Source organism: Chrysochloris asiatica, unplaced genomic scaffold, assembly GCF_000296735.1.
Source record: "Chrysochloris asiatica unplaced genomic scaffold, ChrAsi1.0 scaffold00010, whole genome shotgun sequence".
NCBI classification, from domain to species: domain Eukaryota; kingdom Metazoa; phylum Chordata; class Mammalia; order Afrosoricida; family Chrysochloridae; genus Chrysochloris; species Chrysochloris asiatica.
Window position 1 is genome coordinate 13,199,788 of NW_006408528.1, and position 23,594 is coordinate 13,223,381.

The 23,594-nt window shown below is 36.4% G+C and overlaps 1 pseudogene; it reads right to left on the reverse strand.

The window, feature by feature from the left end:
• LOC102842545 overlaps positions 1 to 18,566 on the reverse strand; it is a 24,403-nt pseudogene extending 5,837 nt beyond the window's left edge.
• Between the last annotated feature and the right edge of the window lie 5,028 nt (positions 18,567 to 23,594).

Sequence of the window (23,594 nt, forward strand, 5' to 3'; positions counted from 1 at the left end):
GAAGTTTGGCCATCTTGGCCTCCAAGGAACTCTGGCTGCACTTCTTCCAAAACAGATCTATTAGTTCTTTTGGCAGCCCATGGCACTTTCAGTATTCTCCTCCAACACCAAAACTCAAAAGCATCAATTCTTCTACTGTCTTCCTTATTTACTGTCCAGCTTTTGCACGCATATGAGGTTATTGAAAATACCACAGCTTGGGTCAGACTCACCTTAGTCCTCAAGCTGACATTTTTGCTCTTCAACACTTTAAAAAGGTCTTGTGCAGCAGATTTGCCCAGTGCAATACATCATTTGATTTCTTGATTGCTATGAGTGTTGATAGTTGATCCAAGAAGAATGAAGTCCTTGACAGCTTCAATCTTTTCTCTGTTGATAAGAATGTTGTTTATTGGTCCAGTGGTAAGTATATAGTGGGGGATAATAACAGTAGTGAGCTATGCACCCCATAGAATGATCAACCATTTGAGATCAAAAGGGTAGCATTTACCTAAGGGAAAAATTCTGAAGGGTGGGGAGCAAAGGAAGAATGGAAACAAGATGCACAGGGAGAAAGTGTGGTAAGTGGTGTTAGATTGAGGGGAGTGAAGTAGAGATGAAACTAAGCATATGATTTATTATTGGAAAACTGATGATCTACTCTGGAAACCACTCAATTCACAATATAAAGTTAAATAATAATAATAAACCTAAATCAATCCACACCTGTCGATAGTTACATGGAATATAAATGGGTGAAATGCACAAGTCAAGAGACAGAGAATAGCAGAATGGATAAGAAAACAGGACCTTTCAATATGCTGTCAACAAGAGGTACACCTTACACAAAAAGACAAAGACAGACTAAAAATGAATGAATGGAAAAAAGATGTCAATATAAAATATATATACAGGAGTGTATTAGTCTCTGGTAAGATAAGACTTTAAGGCAAAAAACCAGCATAAGAGACAAAGAAGGACATTATATTGTGATTAAAGGGTCAATGAACAAGAGGACATAACAATAATAAATATGTATACTCTTAATGAAAGAGCCTAAAAAAAAAAAAACAACAAAAAAACTAACTCCAATAGAACTGAAGACATAGACAACTGTACAATAATAGTGTTGTTGTTAAGTGCTGTCAAGTCAGTTCTGATTGGTGGGTTTGAACTGCTGATCTTGTGGTTCCCAGTCCAGTGCTGATCCTACAGTGCCACACCATGAGTCCATACAACAATTGTTGTTGATGTTATGTGCCGTGGAGTTGGTTCCGACTCATAGCGACCCCGTACAGGGTTTCCGAGGCTGTAAATCTTTACAGGAGCAGAAAGCCTCATCTTTCTCCTGCAGAACAGCTGGTAGTTTTGAACTGCTTTCCTTGAGGCTCACATACAACAATAGTAGATTTTAATACAACACTTTTGATGAAAGACAGAACAACTAGAAAGAAACTCAACAAAGAGAAGAACTAAACAACACAATCAATCAACTTGCCCTTATAGACACATACAGAGCACTAAACCCAATAACAGCACAATTAACATTGTTTTGCTGTGAACATGGAACATTCTCTAGTAATAGACCATATGTTAGGTTACAAAGCAAAACTCAAAAGCTGAACATTTAGTTGTCAGCTACACCTCAACATAAAAAAAAAGAAGAAAAAAAAATCCTCATAACTAGACAATAGCAACATCATGAAAAACAGAGAAAAAACTGAAATTGTCAACAAATTCCACAAGCAACAAATTCCACAAGATCCACAAGCAACACTCATAGAAGCAGTAGTCAAGAAATTAAATGCTTTTTCTTTGGACAAATCTGCTGTCAGATGCCTCTTGAAAATGTTAAAAGAGCAAAGATGTTAGTTTGAGGACTAAGGTACGTTTGACCCAGGCATGGTCTTTTTAATTACCTCATATGCATGTGAAAGCTGGACAATTAATAAGTAAGACAGTAGAAGAATCACTACATTTGAATTATGGTGTTGAGGGAGAATATTGACTTTGCCATGGGCTACCAGAAAGACCAAATTTGTCTTAGAAGAAGTACAGCCAGAACGAGCCCTAGAATCAAGAATGGAGAGGCTTCACACATACTTTGGCCACATTCTGATGAGGGACCGGTCCCTGGAGAAGGACTTCATCTTTGGTAAAGTGGAGGATCAGCACAAAAGAGGAAGACCCTCAGTAAGATGAATTGAGACTGTGGCTGCAAGATTGGACTAAAGCATGGCAACTGTGAGGGGGTTACAGAAGGTGACATTGTTCTTTCTGTTGTGCATCAGATCACTGTGAGTCAGAACTGACTTAACAACAACATTGATTTATGTATTTATTCTCTGCTTCTTTTGGAGTGAAAAACAGATATCAGCATGTGCTATTCTGTGTCTTTAAATCAGAATCTAGAAATAAATTTCAGTACTTGTTATTAATTTTACATAGACAATAGCATTTTAAGTCGTTAACATCACAAATATTTAATCTAACTTTTCTTTATATTTAGGGCCTATTAGAATGTGAACCATTCTCATCATGGACAATCATGTAATGCACCACAGAGAAACCAAAGTTCCTAGGACAGTAACTTCTTTAACATGTTTGTGGAGTCCTGGTTGGTACTGGAAGGACAGAGGATAGAATGTGGTAAAGCACTGAGTTTTTTTTTTTTTTTCTTTTCTTTCTACATCTCGTATGAGATTAGACTTCTGCTTTGTTTTCATCTGTAATTGAATTAAGTATTTCTGGAAATTAAAGAACCTCTCTTGAAAGTCAGCCACATAATTCTGACAGATAGCTATTGGGGCGTCTGACGAATGGTCCTATACAGATATGAATGAGTTGTACCAACCACTTCCAACTTTAAAATGTGATGATCTATTTTAAAAGATTTGGCAATTTCTATTGCCTTTAATTGCTTTATCTGATTTGTGCCACGTAATTTTTATCTTCTTCTATCACAATAATTCAATAATACAATCGCTTCGAAAGCATTTTAAGTGAACATTTGGTTCTAGAATTAAGTTTATGTGCAACTCTATAATGTGATACCAATACAAACAACAAGCTAATAACCCAATGAAAAACAGCTCCTCCATTACTTAGGCAACTTTGTTTATGTGCAATAAATGCCAGCTGCATGAAAACTTACTCTTCACAGTTTCCTTTGATATAAAACATGAAAAACAAACAAACAAACCCAGTGGTTTAGAATCAAGGAAATAATGTGGTTTATTAAACACCCAATAGGCTTTTACTAGGGACTAGACATAAAAAGGATAAGAATGAAACTGGTCTCCTCTCTGAAAGGAAATAACTTCAAATAATTTAAGAATAAGAATAGTTTAGTGTGTATAGCAGAACATTCTAGGAGCTTGATGCAGGATTCAAGTAATATCATCAGGACCACATCTTTCTGTTCAGCTATCTTCTGTGTTGGCTTCATGTTTGGTCTCAGCTCCTAGCTTAAACCCTCTAAAATTCAAGTCCAGATGTGAAAGGGAGAAAGTATCTTCTCTGGGAATTTCCACACAAATCCTGGGAGCCATTGCTATGGGACCAACTTAGGTCATGTGGTTTCTGATCCACTTGGGGTAGGGGTTAGGAAGGAGCTATTGCTTTGCCTGGCCAAGCACCAGAATGGTATGCTTGGTTGGATTGAGAGTTGGGAGTAAGGAAGAATGGTGAAATGGTTCCCCAAGGAAATCTGTGCAATTTAACTTAAAGAAGCAGGAAATGGATTTTGGACAGTCTACAACAAGAAGACATCTTACAGATGTAGCTGGATATCAAAGACACAGAAAGAATAAGCTAGAAGGCTGAATCTGATATTAGAGACTTTGAAGGTGTCTGAGTTCCTGTGTCATTACAAAACCAATAAGTTATAAAGATTGTTAACACTCTCTATTAGTTTTCTAACATTTATCTTAATATTTCTTTTCCTTTGTGTATAGACTAAAGACAATTTCTCAAGGTTCAAACTAAAAACCAACCAAATAACACCAGCAACAATACTCCAAAAAACATATAGGTCTAAGAAACAATAAAAGTAAATGCATCCTTAATTTATCAAAGTGTACTTGAGACTCTTTATTATGTTGTTAAGTGCTGTCGAGTCGGTTCTGACTCATGTGACCCAAGGAGCCACTGGTGAGCTTGAACCACCGACCTTACAATTCAAACCGATTTTGCAGTCCAGCACATTAATCTGCAGTACCACACCAAGACTTCACTCTTTATTATAATGACCCAGAAAACTTGAATATATTGCTCCACTTGGCTCTGGTGAGTAGGTAAATAGTAGTAAAACATTCTGTCTCTAGCAAAGTAGACGTAAACTAAAGTGTATTATTTTCTGTTCCCATAGATCCTGCATACAGTGCTGGGTTTCTGGTCAGATCTCAATTATTCTTGTTTACTGACTCGTCAGTAGCACAAATTCTATGCAAAATATGAGTGTACTATAAGGTATTCTAGCTCCCAAATTAATCTAAAACACCTTTTTTTCACTGATGCCGTAACACAGACCTAAGTGTAAAAATGGGACAACAGTGAGAAAGTAAGCAGTTGCTTGATCGCTCCACCAGTAACGCTCACCTTTTCCTGTCACTCTGCCCCGCTGACTCCTACATGGCTAGATAAACACACAACATTGAATTATTCTTTACAGATCATGGCTATGCAAGAGTGAGTGTTATCTGGCTTTTAGTTTCATTAAGGTTTCTGCAGCAATTCATTTAAAGTGTGGTTTGTTTCAAAGGTGTCTACATTATAAAAGGAAATACTAGAAGACTTTCAATTAGCCCTAGGGGCAGTAAATGTGATTGTGGGAAAAGAAGTTCTTTGGGGGAAAATCATTTCCTGTGGATGTTTTTCCACAATGTTTCTGCTTATAGATGTAACCTAGCTTCCTTCAAGTGCAGCAGTTTCTGTGTGTGTGTGAGATACTTCAAGATACTCATGACCTCCACCTTTCTAGTTCCATGAGTGAAGAAATAAAGACTTGGCAGTCATATCACACAGACTGCTGACACCTGCTTGGGACAAGTCCCAGGGCAATGTGCTTTCTTCTGTCTTCATTGCCTGCTCTGCAAGAAGAGCTAAACTTTGTTTATCCTCCATCCAGCTAAAGAGATTATATTTCATGGCCAGCTGGTTCCCTTTGAGGCAGAATTTGGATCCTTAAATATAGTACTTGTCTAGCTAAATGTTTATATTGTTTAGCAAAGGACATAAGACCACTTTTTTTGGGGTAGCTTTCTTTACTTTTTATTAGTCTAAAGGAAATTATTTGTATGTTTGTTGACAAAACTGTGTTTTGTTTCCCTTCCTCAAATAATACTATTAGTTCAAACTTACATTTTGTTGAAAGAATTCCTTCGACTTTAGTATTATTCATTGAAACCTCCACAGGTAGTGAGTATTGTCATACTGGATCTAGTGCTTCTGGTTCTCAATTATTATACATTCTTTCAACTCTTTTTTTAAGTTTTTTTTTTTTTCCTTTTCTTTTGATGTTATGTAGTAGTTTCCATATTATCTTGTGAGTCCTGGTTTGGCACTGAGGGTTAATGTGGTTTGAACCGCATTAAGGTCAGTTTGAACCACAGGGTCAGTGGTTCAAGCTCACCAGCCACTGCTCGGAAACCCTATATAGGGTATCTATGGGCCAGAACCAACTCAACAGCACTGAACAACAGCAACAACAAATAGTGACAATTAAAAATCATAAGCCTTTTATCTGTTTTGAAAGGCCCGCAGAAATTTTCTAAGGCCCACAATGAATACCAATGATATCTACTGCTGTGCCTTACACACAACAGCCATGCTGTCTTGCTTGCTATTTATGTAAATACTTTTGAATTATCTGTGATACCAATCTCAAATCCAAAATAGATCATAAAATCAACTTTTTTCATAAATCTATTATGGATGATTTTGATCTTTATGCTGCTCATTTTCACCAGGCCTTGACCTGCCAGAGTGGGTTGGATTTCACAGACGCAATGGACTCAGCTTCGGTCGGCTTCATTATGTGACAAAGCTTCAGTCTGTTTCATTATGGCCTGCTTGCCTGGCTTAGCATGAAAAGGGGAGCCCAGAAGTGCCAGTGCCTGCAGATCAGAGGGCAGCCATCAAGAAACAAACCCAAGGCAGCACCTCTAATTTTGGGAGCATGAATGAGACTGTTGGGTCTACCCGTGTGAAGGGAGAAGGAGTAGAAGATGGTGTGTGGAGCTTGACCCTGGAGTCTGGCTTTCTAGATTCAAAACTAACATCTTTCCAAAACTTACCTACTAGCTATGCAAATGTGTACAAGTTATCTGATATCTCTAAGACTCGGTAGGACTCCTGGTGTGGTGCTGTAGGATAAGCACTGGACTGTCAACCTCAAGGTCAGTAGTTCAAAGTCACTAGCTATTCCTCGGAAACTCTGTACCTGGTCACTCATTACGAATCAAAATCGACTCAACAGCGCCAGACAACAAGACTTGTTTGGGAGCATTTTGGCTCTGTGGAATAAGCTCTGGGCTGCTAACTACAAGGTCAGTAGTTCAAGCCCACCAGCTACTCCTTGGGAGTAACATGAGGCTTTCTGTTCTGTAAAGATTTATAGCCTTGGAAACCCTGTACAGTTTTGCTATGAGTCAGAACTGATTTGACGGCACTTAACAACAACAACAAGGCTTGGTTTTACTCAATTATAAAACCAAGATAATAATAGTATCTAATTTATAGTGTTAATGTGAGGATTAAATGTGATCATGCTATTTAAGTACATGGGATGGGGTCTGGCACCAAATAAACTCTCAGTGAATGATAACTGTTAGGTTCTATCTGCCACAATGACTTCTTGACTCTGGAATCTGAAATGTCCGTTTTGGTGCTTGATCATGCATTTATTCAGTCAACATCAACTAATGGGATTTTAATCTTCTTTACGTTGCTGAATTTATTTAAACAGCCTTTAAGAGGGCCAACTATCTATTTTAATGCATTTCATATTAAACTGATCTCTAATAAATATTTACTCAAAATTCTAGGTCAATACCAAAAAGCTAAAGGAATGTTATGCTCTGTAATGGAGAAAAAGTGTCCAGTTTATAGGAACTTCACTTTGTGAAGTTCCACACTACTTATATTGGGTTTAGTGGTGGGAATCTGCACCTTAAGAATAGATACTGATGGCAAAAGGCAAGCAGAATAGGGTAATCATGACAGGAGAATCTAGAAATCTTAGGTCATATGTTGTTGTTGTCAAGTGACTGAGAATCAGTTCCCACTCATAGCGACCCTCTATAGGGTTTCTGAGGAACGGCTGGTGAATTCAAACTGCTGACCTTGAGGTCATCCTATGGTGCCACAAAATGGCTAAAAGAACTGGAGTGTGCAGTTGGGGAAAGTGTCTCTGTTCCTTTGGTGTTTGTTAAATGCTGTTGGAAAGGTGTGTATGTCTGTAGTTTTTAGATTTCTGTTTCTATACAACATGAGTCCCTGAAGTTGGGTTGGAAGGTAGTTATCATCAAGAGCCACACACTTTCCTTTAGAAACCCTTATTCTTCGCTACTATGGCTTTATTTCTTGGTCAGCTTTATTGCCCCGTGTACTTTTATTTGCCTAAGAAGTTGTTCTAAGAGGGGATAGTTACTCAACTGAGCTTCTTGTGACACTGTCTCTGCATTTCTGAATCCTGAGTCATCTTCACGGTACATCGATTTCCCCGGGCTTCAGTACTCTCTGGTGTCTGTCTGTCTAGCATAATGAAAAAGAAATGGGTGGGAAATAAATGATAGATAGCCAAGGGGCTAGGAATTCATTGTCAGCAAGGGCGAACTGGATTGAGCTAGGTGGATTTAAAGCTATGAGGTGTCTAGTACAGTGCATTTAGTTTGCTCCTAGACAAACTTTACAACTTTATTGCTAACAACTCCCATTTATTTTTGACCATATTGTACTTTGGAAGTTCTCTTTCGCAAGGGATTTTGCTACTTAGTTTTTTTAAAATTACCAATGCAGGAAACAGTAAAGTTTATCTACATGATCAAGACTGCCATATTTATACCATATTTGTTTTAGTGATAGAGTATAGAATGAGATCTGCTTTATAGTTTAAAATCTGATGCCTTTTTACCTGCAGATGACTCTAGGTAAGCTTAGTTCCATCATGTACCTTGGTTTAAATGTACAGTTGTCAATTTTTTCTTATGTACCTCATGCACCTCTGATAGTAAAAGTATGGAAGTCAGAAGCAGAGTATATTTAAAAGTGGGTTTTGGGCCACTTTCTCCAGCTAGCACAGGAAAAACAGAAACTCTCAAAGGAGCTTTCCTAGACACAACCCTTAGTGATTGATTGTGATGCCCTAGAGCCTCAGAGACAGTCTGAGTTTTCCTATCTGCAGTAGTTCCATCTTTCCATCAGGAGGCTTGGTATGCATACGTGATGCATTGTGACTGTCAGGTGTGGTGGCTGCAGGCGATTCCTTTGTCCTCTGTGCCCTATATATGGTCACCACACGGAGGTAGAACTTTAGAAACTCATTATGATACCATGTCCATGACTTCCTTCACCAGGGTGATCGATGTTTGTTTTATCAGACCTTTCATCCTATTGAAGACTAATAAAGAGTCTCCATACTGTTTATGGAATCCTGGTGTGGCGCTGTTGGTTAATGCGCCAGACTGTGCAGTCCTTTGAACTGTAAGGTTGGCGGTTCAAGCTCACCAGCTGTTCCTAGGAAATGCTATACAGGGTTGCTATGGTCAGAACTGATTCTTCAGTACTCAACAACAAGAACAGCAGCAGCAACAACATATGATTATTTATATGTTTGAAGATGAGGTCTCTTTTGCCCCTACAACAGATTAAAATTTATTAGTGAAAACACCAACAACTGCTTTCATGCATCAATTAAATCGGATGTTAGGATTTAATTGAGTTTTGCACTTAAGAAACTGATTAGTTGCATTATGTTTTTATTTCTTTCTAAAATAAAAGGTAAGGGCAGTGTTACAGGGTTGTTTGCAAGTAATTCCCCATATGTATGTAGTTTTCCGTCCACAGAAACCTTCTACCACACCAACAGCCTAGTGCAGCTATTTGTTGGAGAGGCTTTGATTCAATTCTGGTTTCCCATCACAATGGCATTTTTTATTACTCTCTATTTTGTTTTTTAGTAATAGTTATCACTCACTTCATTATAGAATTTTGTTTGTAGAGAAATTTGAGTCCTATCAAAGAATCTGTAAAATACTGTGTTTTGGAGGGGCCACATGAGGAATATACCTTAACATGCAGCATTTATTTTCAACAAATTCACATTTAGACAAGCTAACGTTGTTCCACACAAAATGTTGTGTAGTGTTCTCATTTGCGGGGACTCGTGCAGATTTCTTCTTTTTAATCACAGAACTCTAGCGTAACAGCAGCTGTTGAAATGATGGTGGTCAGACATTTTAGGTTGTTTTCTCCCGGCGGGAAACTGTTCTGGTGAAAATACCAAGCTGTGTATGTTAAGGTTGCCCCCCGCTGGTGAAAACAGAGAATTTCCACTTTCTTAATGAGTAAGAAAACATTCTTGTTTTCAGAATAAAAAATTTATACAGTTAACAGTTTTTCAAACATAGATTTCAAGCCCCACTAGAAGAAGAAAAGAAATTCAGTACTATGAAATAATTTAAAACTCCAGAAGTCTAAAAAACATCGTTATGAAAACATTAAAAATTTTTTAATTTAGTACTCTTGTTGCCTCTATCAAAGAGAAAAATTCAACTTGGAATTAAACATGCCAAAGTGTTATTGCTAGCTGCTGTTGAGTACTAACATTAAGAGCAATTGAAATAATTTTTGTTGCATCTTTGCACATTTATTTAGTTCCTTTTTTTCTTTTCCTACAACAAAGCTTTTATTGTTCAAAAGAAAATATAGATCTGAAGAGGAAAAACAAAACATATACGTATAGGTACATAAATCTATTGAAATGTAGGTCTTCAGTAATAGCATTTAATAGAGTGTTAAAAAATGAAAACAAAGTGAGACCCAACCTAAATCACTGACACATTTAACTAAACAAATACAAAAGGAACAAAAGACCTAAGGAAGATTGAACTGCAGCATTCATCACTCCCCTAGCACAAAATTTAAATTCAAATGCATACATAGAAATTTATTATGTGATAAAGATGTCATTTCAAATCCATGTGTAAGGATGCTGGATTACCTCACATCATATACCAAACATATTCCAGATGTGACAAATTAAAATGATAAAATCAAATTAAAAATTTGGAAATGAATATTTAAGCTAAGAAAAAATGCAAAGAAAAGAATGTTAAAGAAAAATGTTCAAAACGTCTTTATATCAAAAATCACCCAAAAAGCAAATGATAATCAGGAAAAAAAATACTTATAATATATAGAACTGACAAATAGCACAATGTTTTAGAAAACCTTAGCATTTGAAGAAAAAGTCTAAACTCATGACTAATCCAAGCACTGCAAAATTTAAAAACAATGAAAATTTTTACTTTAGAATTGTCCAAATGGTACCCATAGTGGATGTATTATTCTAGTTGAAATATTTAATAACATGAAACATTCTAATATCAATTTTAGAGTTAAAATAAGGTTTATTAAAATAAAAATGTAATTATATCTGTATTTGTCCAGAGCATATTATTCCACAGTTTAAATAGTGCTTTATCTGTGTTACTAAGATTGTTACTGTTAAGTGCCATTGAATTGGCTCAGACTCATAGTGACCCTGTATAGGGTGTTTGGGGAGCGGTCAGTGAATTTCTACAGTGCCACACCAGGACTCCGTTATTAAAGTTACAGGTGATAATTTGCTTTTTTTTTTAGAAAAAATTAATTTCTGAATTTTTTAAAAACAAAAAATTGCAAAACATATAAATTGTTACAAATTCTTTAAAAATAGGGTACAACATAATAGTTTTATCACAATTTTAATAAAAACAAAAGCATGTGTGTATACATTCTTATGTGTATATTTGAATTCATATGTGTAGATTAAAATATATTGTAGAGTTTAATAGCGAATATTTGCAGTACTATGATTATATTGTTGGTAAGTTCCATCGAGTCGGTTCTGACTCATAGCAACCATGTACAGGGTTACCGGGGAGATAGGTCTGAACTGAGAACCTTGTGGTTTACAGTCCAGTTATTGATCCTACAGCGCCACGCTAGCAGTTATATATCTTACAGGATCAGCACTGGTCTGTGAATCACAAGGTCCGCAGTTCAAACCTGTCAGTTGCTCCTCGGGAACCCATTCAGGGTCGTTAAGAGTTTGAACCAACAACATATATGTATGTATGTATGTATGTATGAGGTGGCTTCGAAAAATTTGTGTTGAAAATGGACATAAAAGATAAAGGAATTTTCCCACACACTTTCTGAATCCCCCTCATATTAAGATACTCTTTAGGAAGATATTTAATGTCTTGGAAAAGTATTTATGAAAAATTTATTTGAAAAAGCACAACATAATATCTGCAGCTTTTCCACAATTTGATAACAATGAAAGTGCACATCAATTTTATTCATTGTTGTTTTCAGGTGCTGTGGAGTCAGTTTTGACCCTGCATAGGATTTCTGAGGAGCAGCTGGTGGGTTTGAACTGACAATTTTGTGATGAAGTAGTCCAGTGTTTATCCTACAGTGCCACACCAGGATGTGTGAATTAATTAAAAAACTTGGAAGGACATGCTTTAAAGTTTTCATTGTGATGATCACTGTTAAGTGTCATTTAACAGCCTTGTATATAGTTTCTGAGGAAAGGCTGTAAACCTGTGGCTCAAATAGATCTTGTGTTCTGATGCTTATCCTACAGCACCACACCAGGACTCCTTGCTTATCTCTAGTAGTATGGATATCAATGATAATTTTCTTCCTTTATTCATTTTTAACCTTTTAATTGGTATATAAGCACTTTTTCCTCTTTTCTTCTATATTTTAAAAACAGTATTTTCCAAGAAGTCTATTAACTTTCTTATGAAGGAAACTATAAAATTATTTTAAAAAGAAATAAAACCCCAAAGAATATACAAAATCAATTTATCTTGGTTTAGTGATAGTTTCAGTGTCAAAACTTATCAAAATGCAATTTTAAATATTTGCAGTTTGTTGTATGCCAATTATATATCAGGAAAGCAGTTAAAACATAACCAAAAACTGCTGCCCAATAGAAAATAAAAGCAACTCTCAGCTTTTCTTTTTAAAACAGAAAAATGTACATTTAAAAAGAAGAGTGTTCACTTTTTGCTAGCTCAATGCTCATTTCATTTAAAATACTATGAAACATTTATTTGTTGGCATCTGGGATAGTAATGAATCTGCATTTTAAAATAGTGTGCTCAAATTTGGGATTGCACATTCTTTGTAGGAGGGGGATAGTGCAATGGTGAGGTACAATGTTTCCATTTATCAAGATTGGTTATTTCCTAAAAAGCAAATGAACATTATGCCTAAAGAGTTAGCTATCTTTTGGAAAAATTCAAGTACTTTTCTTCTTTTTTTAATCAAGAGAAGGTAATTTCTTATGATGAGCAAATTTAAGCAAGCATGCAAACATGATGTAAATTTTCAGAGGGAAACCACTTACTCTGATATTAGAGCCTCTTATTAACACATTCTGTGCCCCAGCAGTAATTTTATTGATTATGCGAACTGTTAAATAGTCCATCTGCAATGCAAATGTAACTTTAAAGTAAAAAACCTGACATCAATTTCTTTTCCTCAAGGAATTTCAGAACGGAATGAAATAAAACCCTTGATTTGAGGCAGCCAATCTTTTCTGATAAAGCTTTCAAATATCCGGCATGTTAAAAGTGTGTCAGTAGGTACATGAAAGATGATACTAGACAAAGAATGATACTGTCTCAATCATTTTTTAATAAAGGAAAATATACAGGTCTCTTGTGTAGCTGCACGCTGCGTGACTGGCAGGCAATACTAATATGTGCTCAAAGATCTGATGATGTATCTGCTAGTCTGAACTGCTTGGAGACCTCTTGCACAGATGCTCTCTGATGACAGCTGATGGTGTAGTCCGTTCTGCTTCACTTCCAAGACTCACATTCTGAAATCCAAACAGTTTCATTTTAAAATAGTAATGCAAGGGCCTAAAGGATGAATAGAAATCTTCATCCCTGAGGCAGCCGATGAGTTGATTACAATAAAAAGTGCTTAATTATTTATTGGTAGTTGCTTTAAAAATTATTCAGTCTGGTTTTGCTGGGCGATGTGAACTGTGAGGTGGAAGAGGAAAGCTAGGGCGGTGAAATAGTCAGGGGACCCTGGGGTTGAGGGTTTCAGATGCCATGCAGATAGCTTTTGACTTTATCCTGTAAGAGCTGTGGAAACACAAATATCTTTTAACAGGAGATTGAAAGGTGAGAATTGGTGTTGTAGAACAACGGACTGGCTACTGTGTGGAAGATGGATTTGAGGGGATGGGAAGGGAGGCAGTAGTTGTTGAAGTGCAAGACTATGAAGGCTTGAGTGAAAAGTGAAAGTACAGATAGAAAAGAGGGGAAGAAGTCCCAAGATATCTAGACAGTGAAGCATTTAAGAGAATTTGAAAACTGATCGAACATGGGGGCTTGCAGTAAAGGAAATAATTGAGTTTGCAACTTTGTATAACTAGGTAGATAGTAATCCCCTGAACCGGATAGAGAAATTGCAGGTGCTGATGCTGATTATGAAAGGAGACATAAGTAGGGATTGACCTACTTTCCTGATGGGTCTATGCAGTCACAGAAATTTTACAAGAGCACATTGTATGGACAAACATATAATAAACAATGGCAGTAAAATTACAAATAAACCTCTCCAACGAAATCACAAAAGGCTGGGGAAACATGAAAACCTTTTTATGAAGCTGAAGTCCGGGACATGGACAAAGATGTAACAATTAGGCTGTATGAATTGTATTTGTTATGTTGCAAAAGGAGAATGATTTTACTAGCTGTAATAATAAGCTCTGCTACAATGGGTATTCTCTTTATAGCTCACCTATTCATTCATGAGAAGAAGGTTTTGTTTTGTTTCCTTTAACAAAGTAAATACACAATAAGATCAAATAAATTTTGATGATTGCCAACAGATGGTGAGGGGCTCAACCTCAGGACCGTCTGATCTTTTGCTTTTCAGTCCTTTCCGGCTGCTCTTTCTACTTAATTACCTTCCCCTCACTTCTTAATCCCTTCCATGTAATTCTACACCAAGATTGGGTCCAGCACTCTCTATTAATTTCGCACAGCCTACACTGCTTTCTGATAAGGTAGTCTTTCTTTGTAGTTGTACCACTAATGGATCTAAATCGTCTGGTTTTAGTGGAACCTTTCAATCCTACTTGAACCATGTCTTTGCTCAATTTACTAATTCAGTTTAATGCTGAGAATTTAAAACTCACAACTCAACTCAGATTAATCTCATTTCACATCTGACACAATGGATCAACCAATACAATGGAGCAACCAAAATAATCAAAGAACTATTTTAACTAATCTATGTTTTAAATACTTCTTATTTGTGGCATTTATTTTTTTTTTCAATCATTAAAACAGACTTGTTAGAGTAATACATGTTTCATTAAAAATTTCCCTTTATTGTATGAATGCATATACACTTTTTAAAAAATGAATAAAGCAGAGAAAGGATTGTTGTAATAGGCATTTTAATGATATTTTAGGGATGCAATGAAGGGTTGGCATTAAGACAATTTTCTGTAAACGTTGTATAATATACACACACGACGCATCTTTTTTTTTCCCTTTTGACAAGTACTTTGAAATGTGTAGTTCACTATAAGAAAGTTATTTCCATATCTTTAATAGCACTGCTTTACCAAGGGGAACTAACAGAATATTGTTTACTGAAAAAATCTTGCATTATAGATGTGTTCTCATATTTCTATCATGTTGAGTAGTAGTTTAACCAAGTACTTGTTCTTTGATCCATAAATTGCACCCCAATAACCTTATGTTGTTAAGCACTTGTAACATAGTCTTAAAAAGTCTTATTTAGTCTTAAAAATAAATATCATCTATGTTTCTTGAATGCCATTTAAAAACAGTCTCAATTTTTTTGTGATAAGGAAAGCAATATATGTTCATTGAAATTTTTTGGAAAAGTACAGAAAGATAAGAGAAAAAAAAAGCTATCATAATCTCATTAGACATGATGACCATTAATATTTTCTGGATATTTTATGCATAAGTATATTAACATGAGAATGTTTGAATAATCGTGGACTTATGTGGAATGATTTACTCAGATAATTGCTATATATATTTAATTTATTTGCCTGTGTGAGGATGTGTGAACGTGTGAGTAGTGAAAGAGAGAAAAACTTTAGATTTTTAAACTTCCCATTCATTGTACTAGAAGAAGTATGAGATAAAAATAAAAAGGCAACCTGTAGCTATCTAATCGGTTACAACTCATATAGACAGAGTAGAACTACACTGCCCCATAGGGTTTCCAAGGTTGTAATCTTTTAGCAGACTGCCGCATATTTCTGCCTTAGAGCTGCTGGCAGGTTTGACCCGCTGACCTTTCAGTTAATAGAAATGTGTTATTTCTTCAGTCAGTTTCAATGTTCAAGCACAGAAACAGCGACCTGTTTTAACACTAAAAGAAAAACTGTGAAAGTGGTGGTATTTGGCCTCTAACCCGAAGATTTTCCGAGGAACATTGACTGTGGGAGAGTTGTGCAACTTGTACTGATTTAAAACATGAGTTCTATCAAGTGAGATGCAACTCCAGTTTCTAGTGATAATTTCCCCCATCATTAAGTATTCTATGAAAACATAAATTTTAATATCTGGGTTGCAACCTATACTCTGAATGTACCATATCCACTTTAACCAATCTCGTATTATTAGACATTTGGTTAATTTCCAGTGTTTTGTTATAAATAAGGCAATGACAACTGAAGCAAAGATCAGATAATGCTATTTTTGCATATGAATTTGCAGCTATTGTAGTTTCTTCTCCACACTACCATTCTCATGCTGACAAACTATCAGAAGGAGAGGGAGTTAAATTCATATTAACTATTTCGGGGTTGGCTTAAATGGAAGATGAAGCAAGAAAGCAAATATTTTTAAAACAACCTTTTGGTGTTTTGGCAGACACCTTGCTATGACACTTTCTGTTCAGAGGGTTGGATAGAGGCTTAGTCATGTGAGCCGGTTCAAAGAGTGTATTTGCTGTGGCTTTTTTGAGAGTTGTAGTGTTCTTGGTCCTTTTGGCAGCATCCTGCTGCAAATAGCCATGGTATTTTCCAAAGTTAGAAGACTTTTGAGATCCCTGTGCTTGTCTTTCAGAACTGCATAGCTCTCCCTCCAAACTTAGGTTGCCATGGACAGCTGCAATGGAGGACAAATATGTGAGGCTCTGACCCACACACTGGAAGACAATGCAGGGACACACAGCTTTATGAGAAACCGTAAACATGGATCCTCCTTGTTAAAAAATCTTTAGGAAAATCAACACTTCATTTCCTCGGATATATTTCTAGAGGTGGGATAATAACTTGTTTGTTTGTTTTTTCTTACCTTTATATTGTAGTTTGGTTGACAGTTTACCGGGCAAATTAATAAATTAATTTTCCTTTCAACAATTTATACATTTTTTTGTGTGATATTGGTTCAATCCCCTCTGTGTAATAGCACTTTTTCTATTTCCTCCCTGGTTTCCCCTTTCCATTTGTCCTTCTTTGTTGACCCTTCTTGCCTTCTGAGTTTGTTTTGGGCAAATAAAAAACACAAACATTTTTAAGGTCTTTGATACATCGCTCTCCAGAAACATTGCACCAGTTTATACTCTGTTTATATCATCCAGTACCAGACAATACAGAATCCTTAGTAGCATTTATTATTAATGTTAATCATAAAATAATACTGAAAAATATAGTCAGAAATATCCTAAATGTAATTTTTCTTGTTGTTAAGTGCCTTCGAGTTGGTTCTGGCTCATAGTGATCCTGTATAAATAAGGTTTCCAAGGAGTGGCTGGTGAGTTTTAACTGTCAAGCTTTCTGGTGCTTATCCTACAGAGCCACACCAGGACTCCAATATTTCTTAGATTATATGAGTATGTTAATAACAACAGAATTCTTTTGTAAAATCTTCCTGCATTGAATCACAACATTATTGTTGTTGTTAAGTACCGTCTAGTCGTTCTGACTCATCCGAGGTGCGGCTGGTGAATTTGAATCACCCACCGAGCAGTTAAATCCAACTTTTGGGTCCAGTGCTTATCCTACAGCACTACGTTAGTTACAACTTTATTAGTAACTGAGTGGAAGCCTTTTTTTGATTTTTCTCCCTTTTTTTTTTTAAATTACTAGTTCACTCCAAAAAAAATTTATATAGGTTCACAAATACTAACCACCACAATATTGTAGCCAAAACACCAGAAAATATGACTAAAATCACGAACTATATAAACACTGACAACCACAAAAACGACAGCACATGCTTGTAGGATTTATAGATGAAACGATGTGATTTGAAAAATTATTATGATTGGATAATAATGACAGCTCTAGATCGTAGTACATGAGAAGACTGAAAAGTAAATGAACATATGAGTTTTAGCCTTGTAGCTAGCTGTATTGTTACATGTGAGCTGGGTTAAAAAAAAATGTTTTTGTGATTATGACTTTGTTGTTGTTAAGTACCATCGACTTGGTTCCAACTCATATTGTTGTTCTAAATTAAGTGCCTTGAGTGGATTCTGACTCATAGCGGCCCTGTAGAGGGTTTCCTTGGAGACGATGATGGGCTCAAATCACTGACCTTGTGGTTCCCAGTTCAGTGCTTATCCTATTACAGGGATATTTTTACAAGAAATAATAAATTTCTGCTAAAACACTAGACAAAACTATTATAGACAGGCCTTTTGGTGTCATCCCTCTGACAGTGTCACCTGATTCTCTCCCTCTTCCCCCAAAGGACCCCTCTAGTGATGCAATTGGTCACAGATGAGGCAAAGTTTTACTTTGTATTTCTTTGAATGCTCGTGGAATTGAGCATTTTTTGCACGTTTTTGTCTTTTAATTTTTATTTGTGTTTTTTTGCCTCCACACCCTTTTTGACACAAATATTTATTTTCGTGTTTAAGAACTCTTAGTATTTTACATTTTCTTTCCTTATCCATAGACAAAATACGCAAATCATGTAAAGTAAGAAATGCATTGTGCAGGAGAAAAAAGTGATAGTGTGTGAGAAGGGTAAACAGGCATCTTCTTTGAGAGATGCTTTCAGCATCGTTCAATATTTTGCCCATTGTTGTTGTAAGGTGCTATCAAGTCAGTACCAACTAATAGCGACCCTATGTACAACAGAACAAAACACCGCCCAGTCATGGGCCAACTTCACAGTTGTGCCATGCTTGAGCCCATTGATGCTTCCACTTCCCAATCCAATTTTGCCTATAGAATCCTTGAATAATGCAAGTCGAAGTTTGATTTTTTTCTTCAGTTCTTACAACTTGAGAAAAGCTGAGCACATTCTTACCTTTTGGTTTTCCAACTGCAGGTCTTCGCACATGTCATTATAATATTTGATTTTGTCTTCTCAAGCTGCCCTTTGAAATTTTCTGTTCAACTCTTTTACCTCCTCATTTTTTCCATTCTCTGTAGCATGTCTATGATGCTACACATTTCAGAGTCTCTTCTGACATCCATATTGATCTTTTCTTTCTTTCCTGTCTTTTTAGTGATATTTTGCTTTCTTCCTTCCTGTATGATATTCTTGATGTCATCCCACACTCTTTTGGTCTTTGGACATTAGTATCTACTGCATCAAGTCTGTTCAGGTGGGATATGTTCAAGGACATATTTTAGTCCTCTTGAACTTCTTTTAAGTTTTTTTCACCTTCGGCTTAAACTTGCCTATGAGCAGTTGATGGTCTATTCCATAGTCAGCCCCTGGCCTTGTTTTAGCTGATGATATGGTAGTTTTCCACTGTCTGTTTCCACAGATATAGTCAATTTGATTAATGTGTATTCCTTCTAGTGAGGTTGTTTAAAAAGGGATTTTATAATGAATAAGTCACTGGTCTTGCAAACTCCATCATTTGATCTCCAGCATCATTTCTATCATCAAGGCCATATTTTCCTACTATTGATCCTTCCTCTATGTTTCCAACCTTTGCATTCCAATCACCAGTAATTATCAATACATCTTGATTGCATATTTGGTCAATTTCACACTGTAGCAGTTGGTAGAATTCCTTAATTTCATCATCACTGGGTTTAGTGATTGGTGCAGAAATTTGAATAATAGTGGTGTTGACTTGTCTTCCCTGTTTACTGCCATGGAGTTGGTTGTGACTCATAATGACCCTGTATAGGGTTCCCGAGGAGTATCTGGTGGGTTTGAATCACTAACCTTGAGGTTATCCTACAGTGCCACACCAGCAGGTATGTGGATATTATCCTATCACCGAGAACACTGTACTTCAAGATAGAACTTGAAATGTTCATTTTGATGATGAATGCAACACCATTCCTCTTCAGTTTGTTGTTCCTGGCATAGTAAACCATGATTGTCTGATTCAAAATGGCCAATATCATTCACTAACGCCTAGGATATTAATCTTTATGCCTTTCATTTAATCTTTGACAGCCTCCAATTCTCCTAGATTCATACTTCATACATTCCATGTTCTGATTATTAATGGATGTTTACAACTGTTTTTCCTCATTTTGAGTCATGCCCCATCAGCAAATGAAGATCCTCAAAATTTTACTCCATTTGCATTATCATAGTCTACTGTATTTTGAGAATGCAACTCTTCCCAGTCATATTTTGAGTGTCTTCTGACCTGTGGGGCTCATTTCATGGCATTATACCTGACAGTATTCTGGCACTATTAATACTGTTTTCATCTTTCAGCGCTATCTCTGCTGTTTTAATAAGTTTTTAGTGACTCAACATTCAGAAGTAGTTTACCTCTTCTTCTTCCTAGTCTGTGTTAGTCTGGAAGTTCAGGTGCAATCTGTCCACCATGGGGGGACCTGTTGATATTTAAAATACCAGTGGCATAGCTTCCAGCATCACAGCAACACGCAAGCCACCACAATATGACAAACTGACTGATGAGTGTTGGCTGTTACCTGTTGTTGCTGTTATGTGCCGTGGAGTTGGTTCCGACTCATAGTGACCCTGTACAGGGTTTCCAAGGCTGTAAATCTTTACGGGAACAGAAAGCCTCCTCCTTCTCCCGTGGAACAGCTGGTAGTTTCGAACTGCTGACCTTGAGGTTCACAGCCCGATTCGTAACCACTTTGCTACCAGAGCTCCTTGGCTGATGCCTAGAAGGTCCTATTTTATGTCACATGGGTCTTGTTACTACAGCTAATGAAATGTCTACTCTAAGGTTAGTAGTTAATAGCCTGCCCAGGGACTTATGAACTGTACTGGAATCTCTCTCTTAGGATCTAGTATGGAAAAAAAAGAAAAAAGAAAAAAAAAAATCCAAATCCTAGCAGGTGTGAAAGAAAAGCATGCAGACTATGAATGAATCATATTGGTGGTAGGGCTGCAAAGGAAAAAGTCCCAAACTCCTACTGCTGATATTACTGTTGAGAGAACACTATACTCCAACTCTGGCCAGCTTCACCGCTTACCTGTAGGTTGTGATTCTTTATGTATTGCTGTCACTGGAGCTTGTTTGAGTATATGTCTGAATGAAACAAAGTGATTGTAACAAAAAGTACGTAATACAGATTTAAAGTACTTTAGTCAAATTGTTGTTGTTGTAGTTAAGTGTCGTCGAGTCGGTTCTGACCCATAGCAATCCTATATAGGGTTTCTGAGGAGCAGCTGGTGAGCTTGAACCTCTGACCTTGCAGTTCAAACTGACTTTGAAATTCAGTACAATAACCCACAGCACCACACCAGTGAATATAGCTCTATGTTTTCCCCAGCATAGCCATTTTTTTAGTTAGTTCTTTTACTCAACCATTTGTTCAACATAATACCATTGAGCATACAGTACTGGGCTAGGCAGTGAAAGAGATACAAAGATGAATCAGACAATTGCTATTGTCGAGAAGCATATAATTCAATCATATTTTCCTACATAGCGTGGTCTTTCATTAGTGCAGATTGCCAGATCAATGATGACCAACTAGTTGCTAGGCAACATGTAAGACAGGAATACAGACTTGATGCAGTTTCATTCAGATAAGAATTCTCCCTTGAAATGTTTGTCAAGAACTATGAAGGACTGCATATTGTCCTCCTTGGAAGCTGTTAGCCTGCCACAGTTTTGCAAATGCTGGCAAATGACATGCTACTCCCAAGTCATTGACGAAGGGCAGTTTCACTCATTGCATAGCAGCAGCATGAACTTCAGGTCTGATGCTGTTCCCTTGGCCACAAATCACATGGGGACAGCGTACAGTGACTCAGGTTGGCATATCCCAGTCGAGGAACACCAAGTAGAAATGAAAACAAGACAAACCCACTGCTATTGAGTGCATTCTAGCTCATAGTGACACTGTAGGAGACAGGAGGACTGCTCCATGGGTTTTCCAAGTTTATAAATCTGTACAGTGGCGCATCTGGTGGGGTCTGCTTAGCAGCCCAAAGTTTAACCCACTGTGCCTACAGCACAGGGAACTCAAATCTTTTTTAATGGGTTGCAAGCAAATCTGCTTGGAAGGAAACAATACTTTTATTATACTGTATAGTAAAAGAAAAAAAAAATCTGCCTTCTGCTTTGGAGGGAAACGCTATGTTTGTCTTCCAAGACTGTTCATTATCACTGTACAAACATCCTTGAAAAGATAGTCCAGGACCAAGATCATCAAGTATTACAAGTAGAGTCAGGTATAGACCAAATTTTGTTAATGTTAAATATTTATTAGCTAACCACATATCTTCCAGACCATTATTTAAATAATAAAATTTATTTTAAATCTCTTTTATGCTAATTAACACACCCTCTGATGGAGATTTCAATATTGCTATTTGAAATGCCCAATAGTTATCTCTAAAGCTGTGGATTTAACTAATTAGGGTGTTTCCAAGGTTGTTTAACCAGGCCTTGAAGTGTGAACTAACATTAACTTATTGTTCACATACACATACATATATGAGACCTCCAGTGGAAGTATTTTTAAAGTAAATTACCAGAGACAAGATAATAGGTCAGAATCTTGACATTTAGTTATGCATTCATGCTAATTCCCATACTCCTTTGTAATTAACATCCTCCTGACTAGATTAATTGGGTTTGCAAGAAGTAATCACATTTATAATACTGAAACGGTTCCCAAATTAATTGCTCACATGTTCAATGAGCCATTACATGTTCTTTTAAAAAGCAGTTTAGAGAGCCCATGAGTTTACATCAGTGGTCCTAAACATTTTGGTGAGGGGGACACAGAATCTTCCAAAAATATGCCAAAAATATGATGAAAGCAAAAAGCCAGTGATTCCAAACATTGAAAGTACATGAACATAACTCCAGGTGCTAATTAAAAATACAGTTTCAGTTAGCAAGTCTGGTAATAGGTATTGTGTGGCATCTGAAAAAAATGAGAATGTATATCTTCTCCCTAGAAGAATGCACATACAACCTATTTCCAATTTGGCCAAAGATTTTAAGGGAGGATTTCAGAACCCTGTGACTTTAATCTAGTACAACTTTTCTCAAGACTGACTATATAATTGAATCACCAGGGGAGCTTTTAAACAGTATCTTACATCAATTAAATCATAATATAAGTGGCATAGAGTAACTGAACTGTGTGTAGGCTAGTTTTTACTTTTTTCCAAAATGAAATAGAGATTAGAGATTTTCTTTATTGTATCAATCTAGTCTACTGAATTAGATTCGGTTGGGAGTTCTGAGATGGCATTGTGGGATAAAGCACTGGACCACAAGGTCGATTTGAACCATAAGGTGGATGGTTCAAACTCTAGCAACTCCTTGGAAACCCTATACAGGGTCGCTATGAGTCGGAACTGACTCTGCAGCACTTAACAACAACTACAGACTCAATTGACAGATACTTAAGAAAAATGATCATAAAAAGAAGTCCACGAACTTGATAAATTCTACAAAATACATAGTTTAATTTGAGTATTGGTAGAAGATATATCTTTTTTTGGACATTGATTCATCTTTGTTTCTTCAAAACCTTAAAGGATTTAGTGAACTTTGTATTGTGTTTGATTGATAACCTTCCAAATTTTAGAGAAGAAAAGCTCTTTTTATAATTTATCGTGGCAAGGTGACTTGTATTGTGGTACAAAAGTCTAAGAAAATATATGAAGCTTAAAATTGACCAAAGTACATTTTATTTTAATAGAATGCCCAGCAGAAATGAAAAGTGACTATTTATTATGAATAACCCAGAGAAATGGTTAAAGGTATGATTTTCTAGATGGTATCTGATGCTATTTCTTTTGATTAGGAACAAATCTTATCATGATGAGCAAAGTAGTAAATGGGAGCCTTAATTTAGTTGCATTGATAAAGTTTTAGAAATCATTTTGTATTTCTTTACTAGAAAGGAAAGTAGACCTATAATCAACGATATAAAACCCATCTTGGAACAA